The 23,611-nt window shown below is 35.4% G+C and overlaps 1 protein-coding gene across 6 annotated transcripts in view; it reads left to right on the forward strand.

Annotated features, from left to right (window-relative positions):
* The window catches only part of MYO6 (myosin VI), a 162,007-nt gene that overhangs the window by 3,453 nt on the left and 134,943 nt on the right, over window positions 1-23,611 (forward strand). The gene's annotated exons all lie outside the window — the stretch shown is intronic.

Raw genomic sequence — 23,611 nt, forward strand, 5'->3', positions numbered from 1 at the left:
ATCTTGATACTCAACCGTATCTCAATATCACAAGAAATTCAACTGTAAATACAAAACCATCATCCAGAGGTTTAATATAAATTATTAATGGATGATCTCTAAGACACCTGTGTGTATACAGATACTCAAGAACTAACTAAAGTTACATAAGCTTAAAATTTTATTTTTGAGGCATTATTGTATGTTTAGATAATCTTAACATATAAGTATTAGACTATTTATTTATGGTTTTCAAAAATAAACTTTTCTTAATGTGTTTAAGAATGACATAATGATATGAGAAATTACAAGACCACCAAAAGTTCTTCTGAGTACTGAAGCATAGGAAGTAAAACTGGAAGAACAAATCTGGCATCTTTAGAAATCTTACTCTACTGTTAAAGAGAGGGCAGTCCTTTTCTATGCAGAAAGTACGTCTCCAGTGAAACCAAAATACTGAAGCACATTCCTTGGGTGATACTCACATAGGTTAATAGTCACATTTACATTGAATGATGTACACAAAGGAAGGCAATGTTCCTGGCAAAACCACAAGCATCTTTTAGGTATGTTAGTCACTTGTTATTTTATTTAAAAGTAACCTGCTGCTTAAACTTCACAAGGTAAGGATAAGGTATTGCAAATAGCAGAAGATAAAATTTTTGATATATGTGAATGAGTATCTTTTTCAACAAATATTTACTTAAGGACCTACTATATTTGCAATATAAGTATAGGTTGGAACTGTATCTTCCCTGTACCAGAAGATCTTTGATCTAGGAAACAGAGTGGCAGAGATGTAAAAAGAAAGATAAATCACACATCCATTTAAAATCTGAAGATGTTTATGTCAAAGGTTAAAATACCTTTGTGTGGTGCTTTATTGTTTTAGAAATTATTTTATGTATATTTGGTCCTTCTGAAGTAGATTTGGTAAGCATTTTTAAACTGAAGATGAGTAAATGGAGACAAAAATTAGTACTTGTTCAAGGTCACATGTGTGGCTGCTTGGAAGCATAGCTGAGACTGGAACTCCTATCTGCATATTCCCATAGTAGACCTACCCCTCCTCAGTTTACATCTCTTACATGTTAGTTAGAGTTAATCTCTTGGCAGTGCTTATTTCATTTTATAGCTTTAATTCAGATGGTTCAGGAAATTCTGAAAAGTTAGGGTCACTAAAATGATAATTGTTAAATAATTTTTTTAAAAATGTGAGGTAGGTCCTGGCTGGTGTGGCTCAGTGGATTGAGTGCTGGCCTGTGAACCAAAGTGTCACTGGTTCAATTCTTAGTCAGGGCACATGCCTGGATTTCAGGCCAGGTCCCCAGTAGGGGGCACATGAGCACCCACCACACATTGATGTTTCTCTCTCTCTCTTTTACTCTTTCCATCTGTCTAAAAATAAGTAAATACAATCTTGAAAAAAAGTTCATAGAAAAATTAAAATATAAGGTAGAAAATAGCATGATGTATTATTATGGAACCACTACATTTTTAATAAATTAATGGAGCCAAGGTGGCTAACTAACTTTTCTAGTTGAAGAGTTTTTAAAGAAAAGTCAACAATTAGTTAAAAAGAAAGGAGAAAGATATTCTGGGGGACTTTTGAAGATAACTTCAAAAGTTAGAAGTTATTGGCACATTAGTATTAAACTGATGATTATGCCTGTTTTTGTAAAGACTCACTAATGAGCTGTGGTGTGCCTATGCTGGTACTTTTATGCCTTTGTTCATTTAACAAATATTTGAGTGTCTACCATGGGCCAGTCCTTGTTCAAAGTGCTGATGGTACAATGATAAATTAAGACCAAGTCCTGGTACTAGGTAGCATTTTACTGTTGTTTTGAATTAAGTTAATTATAGACTCTATACTGGTGTGTAATCAACAGGGCTGACCCTAAAGTTGGGAAATAGACTGTTGTCAAAGTAGTATAATTTCAGGGCTACTAAAAGACGCATTTGTTCTACAATATCCTTTTCCTGGCCTTCAGTCCACTGAGTTTATAGAACTGTTGCCAGTCTACTCCTGAAAATAGGAGTATGTTGTATCTTCTATCACAGTTTCAGGAAACAGCTGAGAGAAAATAAATGAGACCTCATACTGATATGTTGAATTTTGTGAGAGAGGTAGTGGCAAAGTATAATTTTAATAGCAGCTCTTGATTATTGAGCTTTTGCTATGTGACAGGTACTGTGTCAAACAAGTACTTTAACTCATTAGCTCAGTTAATCACCATGTCATTTCAGTGCACTTAGCATTATGACCCTCATTTTACAGATTAGAAAACTGAAGCACAGAGATGTTAAATTTGCTTAAGCTCACAGCCAATGCTTGGAGCTAGAATTTGGATCCCTTTATAGTACTTAGCATGTAGTAGTTACTCAGCTGGAAAAAGTACTGGTATATATACAAACTCGGCCGTTCTGCCACTATGTCGTGGCACACCATGTAGGTGGAAGGCCTTGGTGAGAGAGTAATGGGTGGGGAGAGTCAGAGCTTGTTGGGTGAGTGATTGGAGTTGGGGGGTGGGAGGGGACAGGGAGGGTTATTGTTTGTCTAGCTGCTTGGCCCACAGGCTTAATCCTCCCTAAATGTATAAGTGCTTGTTTGTCCAGCTCCTGAGTAAGAGGACAGACAGGCGGACTTGAGGTGATCCTGGTTTTGCCACTCACTACCTTCCGTCAGATTGCTTAGTGTCTCTGGGCTTCAGTTTTCTTATTTGTAAAATGGAGGTAACAGTATTACCTTCCTGGTATGGTTCTTGTGAGGACTGAATAAGATAGTATTACATGTAAAGGACATTTCACACTGGCATTTAGTAAGTGTGCATTGTTATTGTTACTGTGGGATTTTATTTTTGCTGTGTTTAATGTGGAATGTTAATTCAAAAGGAAAAAAGCAATATATTGGAGACTTGGGTGGAATCTTGACATTGGTAAGTTTTAAAGAGCTCTGAAGTTTAGGTGTGCATCCGAATTACCTAGGGGACTAAAAAACAGGTCAGAAAGGTGTGGGTAGGGTCTGGGCATTAGCATTTTAACAAGTTTCTTTGTTGATTGACTTGCAAACCAAAATTTGGAGCTGGAATTTGGATCCCTTTATAGTACTTAGCATGTAGTAGTTACTCAACTGGAAAAAGTACTGGTATATATACAAACTCGGCCATTCTGCCACTATGTCCTGGCACTACTGGTTTAAACCTTTTTTCATCTTGTGCTTAGAGAGGGTTTCAACAATAACAACAAAAATTACTGCTTGGATTAACCAGGGTTATAGTAGATGGAAGTGAAATATCAGTTACCAGAATCTCTTCATTGTTTTTTTTTTCTTTTAAGCATATTTGAGGCTTAATAGCATTCATCTTGAGAGAATAATGCAGTGTTAAATTACACACCCAAATTTAATTGTAATGAATATTTCAGCTTATTAACCAGTTTCATGTGGAAGTAAGCTAGTTATATTTAATTTTTAAACAATTATACAGATAGCAATAATATATAAATAATGCTCATATAGATCTTAAGATCTTTTGAAACTTTTTAATTGGATTTCTTTAGATAATGGACTGTGTTTGAATAACCAGACTTGGCATTGCTAGCTGCATCAGGTGAGGTCCCAGCAGGAAAAGAAATTTCATCCTTAATGGTGCAAATGAAGAGATTATAGAGGTTAGGAACAAACAAGGGATGGTGAAGCACCCAGGGAATAGCACCAGCAAGAGGCCCTTAAATCTCCAGAGATTACCAAAACAGAGAACTGGCATTGTGGAGGTGGGCCCTGGGGAGCTGTGGCTTTGAGGCAGGCAGGCAGGGTGGGAGGGGGAGTTCCCTGATCTCCCTTCCCTCTGTCTAATTTAGGTCTCTGCCAGAGACTTCCTTTTCTTTTTTTAATTTAATTTTATTTAAATACATTTATTTATTTACTTATTATCCTTACCTGAAAACATGCTTATTGATTTTAGAGGGTAAAGGAGAGAGATTAGAGAGGAAAGGGAGGCGGAGAGGGAGGGAGAGAGAAATATTAGTCTGTTGCCTCTTGCATGCACATCAACTGGGGACCAAACCTGCAGCCTAGGCATGTGCCCTGCCTGACTAGGAATCAACCTTCGACCTCTCAGTTTACTGGACGAGGCTCTAACCAACTGAACCACACTGGCTGGGGCTGACGTCCACTACTAGAACGCTGTTGGGGAGCCTAGGTCATGATCTGTGCAGGCTCATCCTCTTGGGGCAGAGCAGAGCAGAGAAGGGATTTGGGGGTGTTGTGCAGCAAGTGGAAAATTACTGGGACATTGATTAGTGCCTTTGGGAATTTGTAGCATTTCCTTGGGGCATTTAAAACAGCTTTTAGCATTGTGATGCATCTGCAAAATTCTTGAGAGCATTTTTTCTTTTACATGCTTAAAAATAGATTTTGAGAGAGAGCGAGAAGAGATAGAAGAGATTTGTTCCATTTATTTATGCATTCATTGTTTGATTCTTGTGTATGCCCTGACCAGGATCAAACCAACAATCTTGGTTTATGGGTTGACTCTCTAACAAACTGAGCTACTTACTCCATGAGGCCCTTATATATGCTTTTAGAAAACAGTTTATTCACTTCCTCATTTACTCAAAATACTATTTTTGGGATCTTTTGGTAATCTATATAACCCAATGAGAAATTTAGGTTTGTTAACATAGTGCACTTTTTCTTAATATATTGTTAGGCCTTTTTCTGAAATTTTCTTTGTTGGATACTCTTGGTTTTATAGAATTACTGTTTTTCATTAAAAAAACATTTTAATGACCATGTTTCAAAAATTATGGCTAGAATAATCCTTTGCTTCCTGGAATGTATATTTCTATTCACCTGGACTCTTGATAGCAAAAAAAAAAAAGAGAGAGAGACAGAACACAAGCTTGATGTAGTAAATTAGACTTATGAAGTAATTGGTCTTCCTCCCCAAGTTCTTATAGAGTGTTTAAATTTCTGAATAAATCTGTTGCAATTTGCTGTTATTCATCTGTCTTTTGCTAATGCTAATTTTATCTAATTCTGAATTTTGGTTAAAAGTCTAAATCCAAGCTCTTTATTTTGGACAGATTCCTGAGGATTACCAAAAAAAGGGTTTCTCTCCCTAAAGATATGTTGTGAAGTTTTGAAGCATATGAGCAGTACTCCCCTCAAAACAATTAGATTGTGGTTTGTTTTTTCTCCTTTTGAGGGTTCCAGGGAAAGCAGCTAGACTGGGTCTTGTTTACAGCTTCCAGAAAAGGAGGAACTGTATTGTCTGGGGCTGAGCGAATTAATCAAATAACAACCACCTGGCTATGACATTTTAACATAAAAATAAAGGGTACTTCTAGATGGAAATGTTATAATTGGGTCATTTTTTGAACAAATAACATTTTTCATCTTTAAAAGAGTGTGATGAGGGAAAAACAGGTTTGGAGTGAACCAATATTTTTGTTTTGGGCAGCAAAATTATGCTTAGAGACTGGTTTTTGTCTTTGTCAGCAATTTAACTCAGACTTAGTGTGAATTTCATAAGCCAATAGCATACAAGTTAATGTTGCTTTAAAAAATTAGCTGTTGACGTATAATAAATATTAATTTCCAGTGTATAGCACAATAACTCAACATTTATGTACCTTATAAATTGATCACTACAAGTCTAGTAACCATCTCTCTCACCATACAGTTATAATGATATGTTGATTATATTCCCTATACTGTTTATTACATCTGTATGACTTAGGATAATGTCTCTTAGCAAGCTAGTAAAGAAATAATGTACTCCAGAGCCATGATAGATAATTACAGTGTTGTTCCAGGCAAGGGGAGGTGAAAGGAATAAAGCCCAAATTTAGATTAGGTGTACCTTTTTACATGAGTAGGCACTCAGGAGAGAGTACCTGGCCAGGGGAGAGCTGACACCCAGCTGCTCTTGTTGCTGGAGCATGTTGCTAGGGAACCGTGCTCCCTGTCGCCCAGCAGAATGATCTTTCCTGGGACTGCTTCTCTGTTTTCACCACTGTCTTGGAGGAATCACCTGACCCAGACAGGAGCTAATATACCCTAGTGGTCTTCAGAGAGCTATTTTTGTCAGCAAAGTATCACCTTGCCCAGATCCAAACTCTCCAATAGTCATCATAAGTTCTCACTATCAATGTCCCCTTGCCATAGTTGCTTCTCGGTATGTTCTTATCCCTAAGCTCCAAGTGGGGCCCCTCACTAGCTATGCTCTTCAGTGATAATCAACAATAACAGATGAGATGATGACATCCTGACACAGTTTACTTCATTCTTCTATCAAAACAACTTCTAAAACAGCTTTTCTTTGTCTTGTCATAAACAAGTGCTTTGAAACACCTCTATTTAAGTCATAAGCAAGTGAATTTGAAATATCAAACTCATACACAGTAACCAAATATTGTCTGAGCTTGAAAATCATACATTTAGATATTTTCTGTGTGAGTAGGCTTTTTTTTAAAGGAGAGATTTCAAACTTTTGTGGTATCTTCTAAAAGCATATTGTTCATTTTGATTTGACACTGATAGAATTAGTATCCCGCAAAAGAGAATTGAGGCTGTTGGTTTTTCCATGTTGTGCTCTTTGAATTTCCCTGATTTGAGGATTGAGTTATTCCAGAGAGAGCTTTTCTCTGGTTCCTTGTGATTTTTTTTCTAAAATTAGATGAAATAGCTGTGTTTTGGTTTGTGGGCATGATTTGCTGTCTGTTATCCTTTTGGTATTTGGGGGAAGAACAAAGTCTATGCTTATGTATGTGTTTTGAAGAGGACTGTATTAGTTTCTGTGCTTTTCCTGTCTGTTGTTGTTGACTTGAAGATAACAAGAGCAAGATGACTGATGTATTTGTTGTGCTTGTGCTTGAGGTTTGAAACAGAACTATGGCTTGTGCAGACCATTGAGATAATGGAGACAACAGATCAGTGTAAAGTGTAAAATTAGTCATCACGTGCACAGTGGCTAATTGAGGAAGTTTATATTAGTTTGGGAGGGATTTTCTATCAGGTGTGGTGGTGAGGGGAGAGGAGGAAGGGAATTGAATGAATTTGACTATATGACCAGTTTTTACTACAGATGTTTTGGAAATCAGACAAAAAATTTCAGTTAGAATTTTGTATTTCATAGAGATACATTTTACTCATAAATGTGCTTTTTTGAGGGGAATGCCACATAAATTAGGAATGTTTAAACCACTCGTTTATTTTTTTTAATTCATCTTCCACTTTAAAAATTTAATCTTCATTGTATTTTTTCCCATTACCATTTAGTCCCCTTATACACTCCTTGCCTCAGCAATCACCACACTGTAGTCCATGTCCGTGAGTCCTTCCTTGTTCCTTTTTGTCAATCTCTTCTTTACTTTGTTGACTTTAATTACTAGCAAAAATGGAGATAGCCTGATGGCTACATACAGAATGTTAGTATGTTAGTAAATGGGCTATTATTTATTAAAGGTGTGCTTCTGGAACTCATCCAGAGTCTCATGGACTTTGCTCGTGTTCTCTACGATCCTACTGTTGGGCATAAAACAAAGGCTACTTTTTTCAGTACATGTAGGCAGTTGAGTAGGTCACCAAGATTTAACAGTCAAAGGTTTATGTCTCAGTTGGGAGGTGGCAATGTGCTATAATGATGTGTTAAATGAGTGATCTAAAATGACCCTAGAATAGTACAATTCTAATAATTCTTGACGGCCAATGACGTACTACTGCTTGAGTATTTTAGAGTCATTTTCTCACTTAATCCTAATGTTGACCCTGTGAGGTAGTTCTTACTATCTCATTTGACAGCTGAGAACTGAGGTGTGACTAGCTTGCTAAGGTGTATAGTAGTGAGGGTCACAGTCTTCAGGTGATCTGGATCCAGAGCCTTTGCTTTGTGTGTTCTTTTAAAGACTCAAAGCTTTGAAAAAACTCCTTCAGGATTGATTTGTTCTTTCAGTGTCTAATCAAGGATAATAATATGACACTCATGCAGCTGTTGTCTGCTTTCAAGTCTAAGATAGGTACCTCCTCTGCGGTAGTCCCTCTTTGGTTCTCACCCTCTGATTTCCTTACTTGACAGTGCTCCAGCCTCCCCTGCTGTTGGTGACTGAAGGGAGACCTTCTGGCATTGGTGAGAGAAGGGAGACCTTCTGCTATGTAAAGTCCAAACCATTACTTACCGTTTTTTTTAACACTGTAACAACTACCCATTTTAATGCATGCTTTATAAATTTGCTTTAGACAAATGCATTCTTGTAAAGTTTTGTATAAATTAAATAAGTAAAGAATTAAATTATAATTTTGTATTACCCTGGGAAAACTTCATATTTATTTAGAGGATCCCAATAGTGATTTCTTTTGCAAAGGGAAGAATCTTTTTGTAAAACAAATGATTGTTTTCTAAAAATGATTTTCTAAAACAATCATTTACACTAATAAATATGTGTCTATCACATGTTACCTTTACATAAACATAGGTCTGGCTGTATACAAACTTCATATAAATATGCCTAGGTTAAGTTTGAGCTCATATGTTGCTTGATACTACTAATAAGAAGGGATTGGATAATAGGGTATGTTTTTCTTAAATGAATGCTATTTGTTGGATTTTTACTAAAATATACTTTAGTAGGCTTATCTACACTAAGAATACTCTTTTAAGTGATAGATTGAGGTCTGATATGTAGCACAGTAGTAAACTGTTTTTGTCATAAAATTTATTAGGTAAATGCTAGTGTTCTGTTTAATGCTTAAATCACTGTTTTACACTATTCTGAAATAAATTCTCTGAAAATAACAAATTTTAGAGAGGTAGTTTTATTAAAAATTATTGTAGTTGAAAGCAAACAAACCTCTGTTTGGAAAAAAAACTTTCATGTAGCCTTGGGTAAAATAGTTATTTTTTTGTACCTAATACAAAGCTAATGAGGCCATGAACCCGGATTCGTTGTAATCTGCCTTCTGTCCCTAAACACTCAACAGAGACTGCTCTGTAACCTTCTGATTAATAGGTTCAGTGGCCTCATTTAGATCATTACTATTTTCTAACCTCTTCAGCTCTTGACCAACTAATTCTCCTTGAATTCTCTCCTCTTTACTTTTGTGGGCATGAACTCTCTCAGTTCTTCCACTTTTTCCTTTTTTATTTTTACTGCTTAATTTTCTCTGCCTGTGCCTTTAGTGTTCATGTCTCATAAAATCCTGTACTTTGCACTTTGCTGTACTTTGTTCTTATTTTTGATAATTATATCAGTCCTGTGGTTCCACCTATTATTCATGTGCAGATTTCCCCCAAGATTTCTTTCTATATCATCTTGACCAGCATTTCTAAACTGATTCTGTGCAGCAGCAGTTTTCAACTTGTCTGCCACAAGAATTTTTAAAACATTGTGATACCTGACTATTTAGGTAGGGACACTGATCCCTTTTCCCTTAGGCTGTCAAATAAAAAAATGACAACAGCCAACACAACAGTTGTTGTCTGGTTTGAATGAATCAGAATTATACCTATTTTTTTTTGTCAGATTGGCAAAAAATACATTTATTTTTTGTGTGTCATAGAATTTTAGTAATTAGTTTATGTGTGCCATGAGATGAAAAAGGTTGAAAATTGCTGCTCTACACACATCTTAAAATTTCACATATTCCCATTATGTCCATCTCCTTTTAGAAACTTCTGTTTTCTTCTGTTTCCCTTATGATATTCTCACACCCTGGTTGTTTATGCTGAGAACGTTTCCCTTTTCACTTGCCATGTTTGTCATTTGCCAAACCCTCTTTTTCTTCTGGAAGGTTGTCATTCACTTTCTATCCCTTCTGACCAAAGCAGGCCTTATTACTTTTCCTTCCATACACATCTCCCCATATTTGGCTCTTTTCCTCAATGTAAAGTCAGTCTCTCCTGTGCATTGCCATTAGGGTTACATTTCAAAGTAGGTATCTGATGGTAATATTCTCTAGCTCAGTGAGAATCCATATCAGCCCTTCATTAATACATTTTAGATCCAGACTTTTATTGTGGGGGTTGAAACTCTCATGTGGCCTAATCCCTTGGCCTACTTTTCAACCTCAGCACTTGTCACTCTTGTGCCATTGCTGTAGCCCTATTGGACTGCTCCCAAAACATGTCCTTATTCTCCCATCTTTTTTTTTAATTTAATTTTTTTTTAATTTTTAAAAAATTTTTAAAGTTTTTTTTAAGATTTTATTTATTTTTTAGAGAGGGAAGGAGGGAGAAAGAGAGAGAGAGAGAGAGAGAGAGAAACATCAATGTGTGGTTGCTGGGGGTCATGGCCTGCAACCCAGGCATGTACCCTGACTGAGAATCGAACCCGCAACACTTTGGTTCGCAGCCGCGCTCAATCCGCTGAGCTACTCCAGCCAGGGCCCCCATATTTTTTTTATATTTTATTTATTTATTTTAGAAACATCAGTTGGTTGCCTCTCATATGTTCCCACTGCCGACCTGGACTGCAACCCAAGCATGTGCCCTGACTAGGAATTGAACTGGCAACCCTTTGGTTCGCAGGCTGGCACTCATTCCACTGAGCCATACCAGCCAGGGCTCTCATATTTTTTTGAAAAAAGATTTTATTTATTTATTTTTAGAGAGGGGGAGGGAGGGAGAAAGAGAGAGAAATGTCAACTGTGTTGTTGCCTCTTGCACGCCCCCTACTGGGGACCTGACTGGCATCTGCAGTCGAGGCATGTACTCTAACTGGGAATTGAACCAACAACCCCTTTGGTTCTCAGGCCAGCACTCAGTCCACTGAGCCACACCAGCCAGGGCATCCGTAGTCATATTCAAATAGACCTTTGTCTGGAATGTACTTTCTTCAATCAGTTTTACTCATTTTTCATGGCCTGCTTGAATAAATCTTGCAAAGTAGCTTTCCCAAATTTACTGTTTGGAGTTACACCTATGTTATAGTATTTATCACAGGTTATGTGATGTCTCTCTTCTTTAATTTTTCCCTCTCACTAAATTGTGAATAACTAGAGAGTGTGACCTGCCTAGGAAAAGATTTGATAAAATGTTATGTAGATCAGCAGATCTTAGGTCTTAGGACTCCATTGTACTCTTAATTATTGAGGACTCTAAAAATTTTGTTTATCTTTTTGGTTTTATTTATCAGTATTTTCTGTGTTAAAATTAAATTTGAAAAGTAATTCATTTAAAAACAACACTGATTAATGAATGTATTAACAGAAAGGACACATTTTATGAAAAATAACTATTTTCTAAAGGAAAAAATTAGTGAAAAGAGTGGCACTATTTTACATTTTTGTAAATCTTTTTATTGTCTAGCTTAATAGAAGATAGTTTGATTGTCATCTGCTTATGCATTCAGTTTGTTGCATTATGCTGTTTTGGTTGAACTGTATATGAAGAAAATCTAGCCTCACACAGATATATCATTGGGAAAGGAAGTACTGATTTAACTTTTTCAGATAATTGTGTATGTTCTTCTTTAATACTTCACTAAAACTCAGCAAGTGGTAATTTCTAAAAGTTCCAAAGTAGAATCTTTAACCTATCAGTGAACTCTGTTTTGTACACTGTTACATTACAATTTGTTGGTCTGTTTTGCACTTTGGGTCTTTTACCAATGCATGATTTTATAACCTGATATATTGGTCATTTGGAATGTACTGCTTCACTGAGTTATGCAGATTTTCTAAATTTATGTAATATTAAAATTATATTTTGATCTCATCAGAAAAGCCTCTTAAGTATTTAAATCTAAACAGCACAAGCTCTTATGCTCAGGTGGCAGATACAGGTTTTCCCAGATTCTACTGTTCACTTGAATTTTACCATTGTCAACAAATACTTGTCACTTGCTTTCCTTGAAGTGACAGGCTTCACTCAGAAAACAAACAAATGAACACATAAAACCTGTTTGCCAGAAACCAGAGTTTGAATAACTAAGGTTTGTTAATCATTCTCTCCAGTGAAAATGGTGTTTCATGAAAAAAAAAAAAGGTCAATCAGTTCCTGAACATTAGAACTCAAAACGTTCATATAAATATTTTCCTTGAGTCAACCACCATACTTTGTACTTTATGCACGATTTCTGTTTTGTTATATAGAATATTAAAAAATTGTATATTTGAAAATCAAGATCCAATGAAATCAGTACATTTTACTGCTTAATCAAAGGTATTCTTTTTTAAAAAAGATTTTATTTTATTTTTTAAACAGGGGAAGGTAAGGAAAAAAAGAGGGAGAGAAACATCAGTGTGTGGTTGTCTCTTATACACCCCCTACTGGGCACCTGGCTTGCAACCCAGGCATGTACCCTGACTGGGAATCCAACTGGCAACCCTTTAGTTTGCTGGTTGGTGCTCAGTCCACTGAATCATACCAGCCAGGGTTCAAAGGTATTTTTAAGTGAAGCATCATTCTCTTTACTGTTGGTGCAGGTGACCACTGGTACGGCTTGGTGCCTTGATTTTAGATAAACTGGTAGAAGTTTTACCTATTACTGGTTCTGCATTATTAGGGCTAATGTGTTAGTATGAAAATAGTTTGAACTGTTGACTCTCTGAAAAGCTTGTGGGGATCTCCAGAGGTCCATTGACCGCACTTGACGTGCCAGACTTGATAATTTGTGGCTTGAGTTGTGAATGTGTTCAGGTTTCTTGTAGACCAGACATGTGGAAAACTTAGAAAGGTTGAGTTAGACATTACCACAGAGTTAATTGAATTCCAGTTCTTTATTAAGAAGTTGAAGAAACAGGTTTAGACAGATTAGGAAACTTGGTAAAGATCATTCAGCTAAATTAGTGGCAGAACTGAGAAGATAATTTATATGGCTTGATTCAGAGTTTACTTTTTCTGTCAGCGTTGGGCAGTTGAAAAAGTTAAAGGTTATTTCAGATGCATTTTATATACATCTGTGACTAGAAAATAAACATTTTCTGTGTAACAATATGGATATGGTCAAACAGAATTCCTTAGGGGATAGATTTTGAACTCTATGACCCAGATCTCTGTGACCAGCTTTCACCTATTTTATTTTTTGAAGGTCACACATATTTATTACTGAACCAACCTAGTAGTTTGGAAAAATGTTAACAAAGAGAAAATTCATTGTTCCAGTAACTATCCAGTAAAACACTCCCAGCTCTCCAGACAGTAGTGATCTTTCCAGTGGCGTGGTCAGTTGTAAGCAATCCAGACAAAGGATACATACTTGAGCCACCTCATGTGCAATTCCTTGTAGGCTTAGCTGGCTTCTTTTCCATTGTCTCCTCTGTTAGTTGTGCCTGTTTTTATTACCAGTTTTCATCTGAGTCCACTGGGGAAAGGGCCGGTTCTGCTTTTGTTTGTTGGCCAGTATTCTCTCAATCCTGAAAGTCTAGTGAGAAGGAATGGTGAAGGGGAGGCAACTGTCAGCTTTCATCTGTTTTTCTCACCTCCTTTTTTCATCTAACTGAATATGAAATTGCTTGCTGTGATCAGTTGGCAGGTTATGTGAGAAATTGGGATAAGTCAGCAATTCATGTATAAACATTGTTTAAAAAACACTCTTAAAATATACCTTGATAAAAATCAGTGTCGTCAGTGTGATATTTAAGAGAATGACATATTGTATGAATGAGCTGTGGAAATGGACAGTGATGTGGGGATTGACCGTGGTGGGCGTGGGGGGTCGTGGGTGGACTGGGTGGAGGAGGGCAAAGGGGAAAAACTTAGGACAACTGTAATAGCATAAACAATAAAAAATTTAAAAAGAACATATTATGTATAAGAGTGTTGAGCATATTTTTAGAGAACATTTCTTTTAAAAATAATTTTATTGTGGAAAGTTTTAAGCATACTCAGAAAAGAAGAACATATGAATCACTGTGTACCCATCACCCAGATTCAACAGTCAGCAACTCCTGGCTCATCTTACTTTACCTTTTTCTTTATCAATAATTATTCTCCCGTCCTCTGGATTATTTTGAGTCAGATTCCAGAGATATTTTTATCATCTGTAAACATCTCAGGACAGAATATTTCTTAAAACTTATAATTAGGCATGTATAATGAAGTCAGGACTTGGTTTTTTTTTTTAAGATTTTATTTATTTATTTTTAGAGAGGGAAGGGAGGGAGTGGGGGGGGGAGAGAGAGAGAGAGGGAGAGAGAGAGAGAGAGAGAGAGAGAGGGAGGGAGGGAGGGAGGGAGGGAGGGAGGAAGAGAGAGAGAAACATCAATGTGCGGTTGCTGGGGGTTATGGCCTGCAACCCAGGCATGTACCCTGGCTGGGAATCGAACCTGGGACACTTTGGTTCCCAGCCCGTGCTCAATCCACTGAGCTACGCCAGCCAGGGCTAGGACTTGTTATCTAAGATAAACTTGATTTACCTCTTAGGAGTCTTTTCTAGCCTAACCAACAAAAAACTGAAAACAGTGCAACATCCTTTATATCTTGCCATCCTCATTCTTTTGCCTTATTTCTCTTTCCTTCACTCTAACCTTTTTAAAAGAGAAGGCTCTGTTAGCCGTTTCTACTTTTTCTCTGTTCATTCTTTTCACTATAGTATCATTTCTGCCTCAACTATTCTGAAACTGTTCAAAGATTAGCAGTGACCTTCCCATTTTCAAATCCATTAGTCTATTTTCAGTTGTCAGCAGCTCTTCTGATTCATTTGATGATGTTGACAACTCCTTCCTGTTGAGACTTCTTTCTCTTTTGGCACAGTACTCTCTCCCAAAGTACTTTCAATATACTTCATCCTCATTGTTTCTCCTTCTTCCTTTAACACATCGGGTTGCTGGCCTTAGCCTCATTCTCTTTTACTGTTATATTGGTAATTATTCTGTCAGACTGTTGCCCCCTTTTCAAGACTATTATTTTGCAATACCCCATCTACTATACTGATACGAAATTAGTAGGCAAAAAACTTACATGTACATATATGTACTTATCTATATATATACATGTTTGTATGTATAAAATTAAAAAGATAGTAACTTAACATAAAAGCAAGTAATTAGAAGTTACATGTATCAGATAGTAACTTAACATAAAAGCAAGTAATTAAAAGTTACATGTATCACAGTGATTAAATATATTAATCTTACATTAATAATGTTAATATTTATATTATAAATGATATAAATTTGAATTTAAGTGTCCATTTATTAATTATATCTTAACATATGTATTTCAGAATGTGGAAGTTTAGATACTTCGATACTATAAGACAGAATAAAATAATGGATACTAATAGCCAAATATAGCATAGTCGTGACTGCAGCTGCTGCAAATTAAACTAACAAATAGGTATGTTATACTGATGACTGCAGTATTTTGATCAGCATTGCTAACATGACTTTCTCCAAAATGACGAACACCTTTTTGTAAGGTTCCAAATAAAGGACAGTCTTTTCCGTTTTATTGTATTTCTGGAAAACTCAATGTATATTAAAACTGCAAAAATATTTTGTGTATATATGTATATACACACATACACATTGGATTAGATTTTGGGCTTATCTGTCTTCTCTAAATTTGCTGTTTATGTTGCTTTCTATATATTAATGACATCAGAGTAATTTGAAATAAAAAGTAAAAAGTTCTTAAACCCTTTCACACAGGAGCCATATCAGTTTGGGCTGTCGTTCTAGATGGACATTTGTTGTGGCTGCCATAGCTTTATTGAGTCTTCTTCAACATTGTTGAATGTTGTATGACTGTCTTTAAGTGAGATATGGAAGCTTTTAAATTCTGAGTAGAATATACAAAAAATTAGTGAAATAATAAAAAACGTTTTTTATTGATATTGAAACTGTAATGTTATAAATAGTAATTTGTAAAACCACAATTCACAGAATCTGCTCAAGTTAATAGCAATTTGTTGCATTTTTAAACTCACTACAGAAATAATATTTTGCCTCCCCATTTTACTATCAGCATTTTAAAGGTCATACCTGTTGCAAAGCTCATAAGTAACTTTTTCACTTACAGTTTTACATTATTGAGGTGCCAATAATCTGGTCTATTTTGGATCTGAATTTAAGTACAAGAATTTGTGAAAGACTTGTGCCTCAGATGTAGCAATCTACGTTTTTACTTTCAAGGTAAAATGTGAGGTGAACTTGAGAATTCACAAGGTGAATTTGAGGATGAACAAAGGTCAGGAGGACATTTTTGCTGTAAATATATTAATTATTTTGCCATAGGCAGATATGTTAGGGAGCTTGCCATACAGATATGTAAAGAGATGTCATAACAAGATACTGAGGCCAGAAAAGTTGGCATTTGTGCTGCCTGCCATTACCAGAACCAGTAAGTACAGACAAGAATTGAGTCTATGGGAGCTTTATTCAGATGCTGGTAATCTGAGAAGATGGTGGTTTATGTACCTTAAAAGTGATCTTAATGTGTCATCTCAAGCTGACGTTTTTATAAGGAGAAGAAAAAGGTAGTTAAGGAATTTGGAAAAAAAAGGTTAACCAGAAATTGCATTCTAGAGGTGATTTTCATCTATTGATCAAGTTCTATATTTGCATAAGGGTGCATTTGCATAAGGATGTTCCCTCCCTGGGCTTATGGATGTCCCCCTCCCTGGGCTTATTTGCATAAGGATGTTCCCTCCCTGGGCTTATGCCTTGCTGGAACACAGTGGCTCAGATACCATCTCCATTTCTTGCAGACCCCTGGGGCATAAAGGTTGAATTGCTTGTCATCCTACAGGAGTCATGTAGGTCATCATTCCAGTTCTAGAATTACAGCTTTCCACATGCATTAATCACTTAAGCTTATCAACTATAACAACAGCTAAAATCTTTAACTCTTGAGTTCCCCTATCAATACCTATTTGAAAACATGCTGAGAAATAATTTTCTCATATAGGTTATTACTATACAGTTAAGTAATTGTTCTCTATTTCCCCTATCAATACCTATTTGAAAACATGTTGAGAAATAATTTTCTCATATAGGTTATTACTATACAGTTAAGTATTTGTTCTCTATTTAGTATTTGAACTTCTGAACTACCCCCCTTGTACCTTTCATTTTTTCTAAGGACTATTATTTATATATTTGAAAGTTAGATGTCTTTAATTGATTGATTTTTACTGATTTTTTAAATGTCAGATCAACAATTTAGCTGACCCTTATTGGATAAAAATATAATAAAAGAAAATCTTAGTGTTGTTAACAAGGATATTGTAGATGGCCTTCCCCAAGAAATATACAGAAATGTATTGTAAATGTATAAGACACATAATGTAAGTTAGCAATGCTTTTCCTTACAGAGGTTTTCTTCGTAAAAGGATTCTGCAAAGGGCTCTTTTATTTGGCCTTTCCTAGAATGTGTGTGTATCTTCAAGAAAATGATGAATGAACGTATGTTGTAACTGCAGATACAGTTATCTATACTTGTTCCTTATCAAAGCATAGTATTTATACTTGTACACCAGATGCTAAGTGTATTTCTCTTTAAAGGGAAAAAAATCAGCTAATCATAGTTACAACCTGAACTTTAAAAATTCCCCAAATTGTATAAGACCACATGAAATCTTTCCCTTATTTCTCCTTGCCATAAAAATGAGACTTTCCAAATAATTACTGTATCAATGTGGAAGTGATTGAACTTCCACTTGTTACTGTTAGAAGTGAAAGAATAAGTTCTAGGGTTCTCACAGTCCTGATACCTAGACCACACAGCCTGGACCAACTAAACCCCAGATCTGGGAGGGTGAGACTTAGGTATCACTAATTTTTTAAACGTCCCTAGGTAATTTCAGCATACAGTTCAATTGTTTTACCTTTTTTATATTAAATCTGTGTAAATAAAACTTTCAAATACTGAGGAAACTAACACTACAAAATTTTAAAAAATTAGTTTTTGTTCACTAGTTGTTAAAACCATCTGTCTCATGAAGTTGTTAAATAGAGCATAATCTATGGCAGAGATTTAAGAATTACTGAAAATTATTAAAATTGTATACAATTTATTAGTAAATTGTATTTTTACTAATTGTAAAATTAGTAAAATTGTAACATACTCATTACTCATTACAAAATTTTGAAGCAGAAGTTAATTCTGTTGAATCTAGTTATTTGTTTCCAGGCAGATCATATTTAAACCACTCAAAACAGGTTATTCACCGTTTTATCTTTATTTTAAAGTGCTTCTGAGATGAAGTTTCTGTAACCTCTTTTTGTCTTTTGTGCTTCATGAGGATTCTTTATGTCTAACCTAAAATGCTCTGTCTTTATATTTTGCCTCCTGCAGATGTAGGACATTTTATCATTGGTATATGAATACACACGTACCTTTACATAAACACAGTTTTTAAAGATTGGTTTATTTATTTTTTAGGGACATGGAGAGGGAGAGAGAAAGAGAGAGAGAGAAACATCAATACAAAATAGAAAGGTCGACTCTTGCACCTGCCCCGCCTAGGACTGAACCCACAACCCAGGCATGTGTGTCCTGACCTTTAGGGGAATCGAACTGGTGACCCTTAGCTTTGCAGTACAGTGCTCAGCCAGCTGATCCACATCCGGTCAGGGCCATAAACACATTTTTAATCATTATCATTCATGTAAGTGAAGACTGCAATTATTTCTTTTACTCTAAATAGCCTAAGTTAGGTAAACTTTCTTCATTATCCAATCAGAAATTTCTCCTTCTTGACTGCTATTTTATGTCTTAGTGTAAAGAAAACATTTTACATTAGGAACCTTGTTTTACTAATCTTTCTGATAAAGAGGAGGTATAAGGGTGAGGAAATGACTAAAACCAGTTCAGAGATATCAGGATGGAAACAATGGAGATGATAAAAAGGGGTTGGATTTTGGATATATTTTTTCTCTTAACTTTATTGAGATGTATAATAGAATATACACAATTAAAATAAAAACAGTTCAGATTCTGGAAGATCTGGGAACAGGTGGAATCACAGCACAGGTGGAGAAATCAGCTCTGAAAAGAGCAATTGGGGCAAGTTCAGATAATGGATGAAACTACAGAAGTGTTTACAGTTGAAGAGGCAGAGTATTGAGGGATTTTATACCTTACTGCATATTTTTCCCCATCAGATAGACATTAGGTCATCACAAGTTCTTATAGGATGGAGGTGATATTGGGGCCTTTGTTGGAGTGCTAGTATTTGGAGACAGTGTTATGAATGGTGTTAGTTATCCTGTTATTTTAGTAAATATACTGATTATTAAAGCAAATTGTTCAACTACCCTGTTCAAAGATTTAGATTTTAAATATATTTACCTGACTTTTCAGGAAACATTAAGTTGATTCTGTGAGGTAGGAAAGTGACTATAAGTTTATCTGTATTCTTTTTTAGTTAAATTTTTATGGGTGACATTGGTTAGTAACATTAAAAACACTTAAACTAATTCTTATAATTACGATATAGAGTTTGTAAGATGTGAGTTAAGACAATTGGTACAAATATTATGCTAGTGATAGTGGTGAATAGTAAGAATGAAACAGTCTTTGGCAACTTGAAATTCATATTATAGGAGGGAAGAATGTTTCTGTATGAAGGATATTGAATTTGCCCATTTTATATAAAATTATGAATATGCTTTCAATTATAATAAGTAGTAAGTAGGAATTGGAATGTTTGGCTTGATACTAAGTTTTATAATTGAACCACTGTGAATAAGCTAGGGTTCAGAATAAGCTGCATAAAAGGGAGAAAATTTTAGGGAACTGGGAGTGATTAAATTGGGAAAAAAACCTAATGAGGTAATTCAAACACGTTTTCAAATACAGAAGGTAGTGATAATATATCAACCAGCATTTTTTTTTAGTGAAAACAGAGGAAAGCTTGATCTTCAGCTACATTCTGAGGGATTTAGACCAATTTGTTCATTCACCCATTCACTTAAAATCATTTGCCTGCCTACAACATGGAAGCCCTGTGCCAAGTTCTAAGATGCATCTGTGATCAGTGCAGACATGACCTCGCCATCACTAAGCTTATGTTCTAGTAGGGAAACAGAATGTTACACAACTGTTTATCATCTGGCTGTAGTTCAGAGATGTTTTGTGGGTGCTGTGAGAGCATTTTATAGGGGAAAGAAGTGAGAAGGAATAGTGTAAGGTGGTGGTAAAACATTAGGATGATGGAATCATTAGGATTCCATTAGGAATCCATTAGGATTATAGAATACCTTGTGACTAATCAGTGTTCTTTGAAGATCCCCTCACCTCCAAAATTAACTCATTTATTCTGTGTGGAAATTCCACATAACCAAAATGGAGTTAAGAGTATTTGCTATTTCTGTCACTATTATTGGTATTTTGGTGAATGATATTTTAGTATTTTTTGTGTGTATGTATGTGTGTGCCTATATATTATTATTACTTTTTGCCTGTATATTCTTTACAAAAAATGAAATTAAAGTAAAATAACTCCTTCCCCATTTTTGGAAGGCCTTAAAAATTAAATGCATTTTTATTTCTATAAGGTGGTTGGGAAATTTCATTTCTGCAGTTACAATGTATGATTCTTGGGTTCTCCTCTATCACTGCTGGATAAAGAAGAGCAGTTATCCTTAGATAACTGCTGTAACACTTTGCTGTAGCCCCAGCAAAGTGCGTAATGACTTATGTGAAGAAATGTCCATTTATAATCCAGAACACAAATAATGTGTTTTTTGAAGTGGTGTACAATATATAACAGGTAATATAAATGTTTTTTAATGTTTATATAATTAAGTGGTTATGAATTATGTATTTTTTCCAAGACTGTTATTTAAATGTGTATTTTTGCACCCAGTAGTATTAATAAATTCATATTAATTATAGCCTCTATACAAATTTTAAAAATTAATAGATTTCTGCCCTATAATCTTAATAGTTTGAATAAACTTACCTTTATTTTTGACATGTTATTTTTATCTATTCATATGTCTTTCTACTACTGTATTGTTGATGTCCTCCTGTATTCCACTGGATCTTTTTTGTCACTTTTAGAGAATGAATATAATTTAGTATTTAGTGAGTATTGATTCTTTAGTGAATATTGAGATATACTGAAGCAATTTAGGTGTTTTTACTTTTGATATATCAACTGTCCTCAGCTTTTTAAAAAATGGCTTCTTATGCGATCGTTAGAATTTCATGGTGTATTTCTTAGAGATTTTCTTTGGTGAGCAAAATCCAGGAAACTGAGTTTCCCCTTAGCATTAATCCCCTCACTTCTCCAACTTGTGTGGTGGTTCTTAAAACTTTGGGTAGTTTAGATTGGGGAATATTTTATTCTAATGTATACAAGATTGTACTTTGATATTATAATTTGCACATCGTAAAGAGGGTGCTGTTTTTGTAGTACTTAGTTATGTCCCAGTAGGACTGGTGTGCTCTCTCCAGTGCATATGATCTTCCTCCAACTTGGAATATGCTGTTGCTGGGTTGCCAGGGGTAAGGTCAGAGTCTAGACAGTAACGGGGCTGAGCAAATTCTTGTGCAGCTATTAGCAGGCACGGAAGAATGTGTGCAGGTCACCTCTGGGTCAGGAATACCTACAGAAGGTCCTGCTGCTTTGGATCTGGGCATGGCGGGATGGGCTGGCCCTTGTCCTTCCACTTTGAATGAGACATGTTGGCAACTTTCCAGATTGGAAATAAACCTTCTCAAGTTCCAGGCCTACCTTGGCTCGTCTGAGGGCAGTGTATGGGGATAGCAGGTGTCCTGGGTGGATGCTTGGCTGTGCCAAAGATCAGTCTCCTGTCTTGAGTGCTAGGCTGCTTATCTATTGACAGTCTGGGAGCAGATTGCAAAATACAGGTCAGGAGGTGTATATGACCTGTAAAAGGATCCTTTCGTTTTCCAATTAGGCTATTCAGGGCTTGAGCTTTGTCTGGCTGTTATTTGTTTAATGTTATTTTGTTACTGGTTCACAATCTTTATGTCTAGTCAAAGTTTAGTGATACATTTGTTTGAGGGAATATGGCCTTATCAGAAATTCATACTGCTACACGTATAAAGGAGTGGAAAATGGCTTTCTAATGGGGTTGACTGATGCGTTCATGGTAACTAATTAGTGTAACATTTAAAAGGTAGATTAAAATACAGGGTAGTTTGGTAGGTAGAACACATCGGTGTTTTGTGTTCCTGGGATGTGTAGCATACCACTGCTTTAAGATTTCGTACTGTTCATCTCTTCATACCTTGTTCAGAATGTGTCTCTGCAGTCTCCCTTGTCCTGCTCCTTGTCCTTCACCAGCCTCTCCCTCCCCTGTCAGCCCCTCTGCCTGTGAATACATTGTGTTAGCACTTTGTGTTGTGCAACAGTTTACTTGTCTTTCTCCTTCAATAGGTTATAAACATTCTTGTGTGTTCAGGGCCTCGTACTTTGCCCTGTTACAATAAATGTCTATTCAGGGAATAATTTCATTGCAAATTCACATAGCAAATGTGAATACTGGTATATAATACTATAAAAATTTTCTCAAATTATAAGTTTTAGGTCATGTCATCTACATAAAATCTCTTAGAGGTGGTGAGATTGGGATTGTTAAGGGCTTAATGAGCCCAAACACCAAGAAATTGCTAAAAAAAAAATACTCCTAAACTAGTGGTGATGGAAAGAAAGAATATTTAAGAACTCTTTCTTTAATAATTTGGGAAGGCATGGTACAGGATATTGGCTGAGACAAGATCATTTTCATATGTGAAAACAGTTTAACCTCAGCTTTTTATAACTGTTTGAGCTAGAGAACCATTTTGAAAAATCACAAAGCTAAACTTAGTAATTTGGGCACATTCCCAATTTTAAACTTCCATCCTGAGGTTTTGTGTACTACTTTTTTTCTGGCCTCAGGGTTGAACAAGTCCGACAGAGTAAAAAAGACTGTTATACTTGTAAACACATATATACTTGTAGGACCAACTTAAGTCTTCATAGAATTTATTTTATTTTTGGATGAAAGTTGTTTTAAAGGTAGCAATGTTTTTAAATGATAAAAGCAATAGCTATTCTTTGGGAAGTTTGAAAAATATGAAATATGTAAAGGAGAAAAGAAATTATAATGCCACCACTTAAAAATAATAAGTATTGATATTGTGTATACCATTTATATAAAATTTAGAACTTAATTTATTAGCTATAGATACATTTTTTATAAAAATGTTTATATAAAAATTTAAAACTTGATTTATTAGTTAATTCTTCTTGCCAGATCAGGCAAATACTGTGCTCTACTTTGTTCACGGTTTTTTCTTTTATTTTCCTAATTAACTGTAATTTATCTGAAATTTATTGTGGATCATGGCTGGAAAGCTGTTTTAAAGTTGTAATACTTAGTCATTTTCCCTTTTGCCACTGAGAAAGAAAATTCTAATCTTTGTAATTGTTATTAGGGAAGTTTTGTTTTAATTCCTCATATTCTTTATTAATGCCCCATATATTTTTGAACAATATTTTTAACATTGTGTTCATTTAAAATAATCAACTAATCAGTGAATATGTTCATTTGCCAACAACAAATCAAAACAATACAGATATAGTTCAAATTCCCATAGGCCACCCCCTGATTCTCATCATTGAGAAACTAATCACTGTTTTCATTTTGGTATATATACTTCTGTATCTTTTACCATTGTTTAGAGTTATAGGCTTGTAGAAATATGTAGTTTTGTATGTGCTTTTT

Source organism: Phyllostomus discolor, chromosome 4, assembly GCF_004126475.2.
Source record: "Phyllostomus discolor isolate MPI-MPIP mPhyDis1 chromosome 4, mPhyDis1.pri.v3, whole genome shotgun sequence".
Classification (NCBI taxonomy): Eukaryota; Metazoa; Chordata; class Mammalia; order Chiroptera; family Phyllostomidae; genus Phyllostomus; species Phyllostomus discolor.